This window comes from Chiroxiphia lanceolata, chromosome 9, assembly GCF_009829145.1.
Source record: "Chiroxiphia lanceolata isolate bChiLan1 chromosome 9, bChiLan1.pri, whole genome shotgun sequence".
Lineage (NCBI taxonomy): Eukaryota > Metazoa > Chordata > Aves > Passeriformes > Pipridae > Chiroxiphia > Chiroxiphia lanceolata.
The window spans coordinates 21,524,443-21,528,140 of NC_045645.1; positions in this window are offsets into that span (position 1 = coordinate 21,524,443).

Genomic DNA, 3,698 nt, shown 5'->3' on the forward strand with positions numbered 1-3,698 from the left:
GGAGCCCCCTGTAAGCAGGGGCGTCAGCCTCTTTGGCCGCTGCCTCGCGTGCCCAGCTGCCTTTGCCCAGAGGGCCCGGCTCCCCGCAGCGGCTGGGACTGCGCCGTGCGTCGCCGTGGTGAGTCCAAGTGAAGCTTGGAGAGTTTTGTGGAAGTGGGGGGGCCTGTGGGTGGGCGGGGAGGGGCTTGGAGATGTGCCTCCGGGGGCGTGGGGTCGGGGGTTGCCTGGGTACGGAGGAGCTGGTGTTTCTCGGGCCCACCTGCCTCCTCCCGCCCTGGCAGAAGCCGTCGGAGAAGAGAACGGAAGAGGCGTCGCGCGGGACGGCAGCGCCGACGCGGTAAGACGCCGCGGTGAGCCCGGCTGAAGTTGGGGGGTGGTGTGGAGGCGTGGGGGTCCTGCGAGTGGGCGGGCGGGTGGTGGCTGGGGCAGCTGCCTCTGGGTCCTGCTTTTCTTCGGTGCGAGGACTCGGAGCTTCCGAGTCCGAGCTGCGTCCTCCTGCCTTGGCAGGAGCCCTCCGAGAAGAAAGCGGCGCCGTGGAGCGGGACGGCGAGGCAAGAGCGAGGAAGAAGAGCGTCGGCTTCGTGCTCAAGACGGGGCGGGAGAAAGGCCCTCTGGGCAAAGGCCCCTCCCTGGCATCCCCGGGGCAGGGATCCCCAAGAGCCCGGCGGGCAGCTTCCGGCTGCGCCGGCCGGCTTGGCGCTGGGCGGACCTCCCTGTAAGCAGGGCTGGGTCCTTTGGTTTGCTTGGCGTTGGCCTTTTGCCATCGCGCTCCTGTGGCTGCCCGGAGCGAGGGGCAACCGCCCTGTAAGGAGGGCGAGAGTGCCCGCCTCCGCGCCCGAGGGGGGAAACGGAGCTCTCCCGACCCCCCAGCCCGCCCGCCCTGTAAGCAGGGCAGGGCTTTTTCCCTTGGCACCTTTGGTGCCCGCTGGCGGCCCCTGGCCGGAGTGACCCCCCGTAGTCGGGGCGCGTCACAGGCCGCAGTCCCTTGCCCCTCAGCGCGCCGAGGCCCTTGTGGCCCGTGCGCAGCCCGGGGGCGAGCCTGAGGCTCCGCTCTCCCGCTCGGCGGCAGGGCCGGCTCCCCCCGGCTTGGCGCACAGAGCTTGCTCCCTCTTCTGGGACGTTCCCCCCGTGTGTCCTTGTCTTGTCTTGTGTGCGTGTGAGTGAGCGAGCGAGCTGGCCCCTCCTGTAGCCCCCGTAGAGATGTAGGCAGCATAGCGTAGACCTCCCAGGAGGGAAAGAGGGGCTCTGTGCGCCAACCCGTGGGGAGCCGGCCCTGCCGCCGAGCAGGAGAGGAGAGCCTCAGGCTTGCCCCTTGTTCCCCAGGACGGAGCGAAGCCCGTTAGTGGCGGCGCGGGTGCCGCCACCCGCGCCGCGGGGCTGCCCGTCCTGCTGGCGATGTGCCAGCGTGGGCCTCCCCCCGTCCTGTCCTCGGGGCTGGGGGCCCTGTCCCCGCCGGCCTTAGGCCGCGAGGCCGTTGTTGGGAGTGCCGGGCCTCGGGGGGGCGGCCCCCTAAGTGGGGCTTTGTGCGTCCCCCCTGCTCGGCGGGCGGTTGGAGGGACCCCCTGTAATCAGGCGGGTGTCCCGCGGGGTCCCCCGGCCTCTCACAGGCGTGGGGCTGGGCGTGTGCCCTCCCTGCCCTGGGGGCCCAGCTCAGGGCCTTAGGCCACGAGCCCCAGTGCCTGGCCCTTGAGCCAGGTACTTGATGCTGCGGGGGAAGGCCGAGCTCCGTGGCTCCCTGGGTGTGGACCCGCCTGTAAGCAGGGTCCGGGTCTGGGAGCCTTTGCGCTCCCTCAGCTGGCAGCCTGTGCGGGGCCTGAGCAAATGGATTCTTAAGTTGCAACTATATCAGAGGTCTCAGCATCACCACCAAAGAGGGAATGTATAAGACGTACAAAAATGTTGTCTTATGCAGAGTAAAAAGTACTGAGGCTTGGCACATAGTCACTAAATATTTGAACAGGAAAAGCTAAATGTATGAAAACACAATTTGGGTAATATAAATTATAACAGAAACACAGGCTGTCTTGACGTGATTATACAGTACAAATTAAGGAAGTGCTCAGAGTCAAGGATACCCTAAAGAACAACATTAAAACCACTCAGGTTCAAAGAAAGTTACTACTCTAGCTAACTGTCTCCAGAAAAAGATCACTTCTGTAAAGACACTTTCTTAAAATTAAGTTTTGTGATTAGTTCTTTGATTTCATATGGGATTGTTATATGGATATTTACTGCATCAATATGGTAGAGTCCTGTAAGTAAGTAATGAAGATTTTGTGAACATGTTTGGAAATCAGTCAAGATGGGAAGAGAAGGCCAAAAGAAGACTGGTGGTTATTCGTAGAAAAAGGGAGTGAAGAGCCTAGATAGCAGAACAGGCAGCTTAGAGAAACTGTTTGCTGCCAGGGCCCTGATAAGAACATTTTTCTGCTATACTACAAGCTCTAAGGTATGTTGAAGGGCCAGGGTAATGAAGATAAACTACTGTTTCTCAAGGTTTCAACGTGTAGTAAAGACTCAAGGTATTTTAATGTTACTTACAGTAGTATTTATCTCCTAGTTTGTAAATTAGAAGTTTAAATTAGTTTTAAATAGCACATATGTAGAGATGCTATTTCCATGTATCCTTTCATACCAGCTTCTCCCTGTACCTGATTACTGATATGCTGAGCAATGGGGAACCCTTCTGTGTGTGTACAACTGAACGTGTTTTGCCACATTATGCCCAGTTTGCAGTCATTTCAGTGGACTTTCAGTTATGTTTGTGCATAGTCGTTTGATGTTTAGAATATTTTACCCATTTTTCTAAATCATGTATTGTCTCCTCCCTTTTGTAATTCAGGTTTAAAGCTTGACACCAAAGTACATAACTAATTGTGTTGGGGTCTTTTTTTCTGCTTTTGCAGGCAAAACTGGAGGAGTTCCTTTTGTTGCCTGTCAGTATTTACACGTAGACAGTTATTTTCTTAAATCCAGATGTTTTCAAACTGCATTAACCTAATTCTTCTTCTTCCGAGGCTGTATGTATTATTACTGATTTCAGAAAGATGTGTTGTGCTGGAACTGAGCAGCAGCGTGTAGCTACTGTTTTCTTTGTGTCTGACAGGGTTCTCAGCTGGAGGTGCGGCCTTGTCACCAGCACTGGTCACTATCGCACACCGGGGCTCCTGCACACCCAACATCCCTGACACTATTTCTTCCCTTCCCCAGTAGGGAAGCTGTGGATGACCCATTCCTGGAGGTGTTCAAGGCCAGGTTGGATGGGGCTCTGAGCAACCTGGTCTAGAGGAAGGTGTCCTTGCCCAGGGCAGGGAGGCTGGAACGAGATGATCCTCGAAGTCTTGTCCAACTCAAACCCTTTCTATGCTTCTATGATTTCTTTGCTTTTCCGCTGCCGTGGAGGCAGAAGCGGCTGGCGCTCCCTCCCCTGCTCCTGCTGCGCTCTGGCCTCATTGCCAACGACAAGTGACCAGTTTCCAACCTTGCGAAGTCGCTGGCTCGATCTACTAAACCCCGTGTGCCGGTGCCAGTAGCCGTCCCCGGCGGGACACGGGTCCCCTCGCTTCCCCCGGCGGGGGTAGCCTGGCCATGAGGCGGCGGCCGAGACGAAGCGCGGCGCAGCGGGGGCGGGAGGATCCGCGGGCGGGAAGAACGGCGGGACGAGCCGCAGGCAGCAGCGGGAAGAGCGGCGGGAGAGG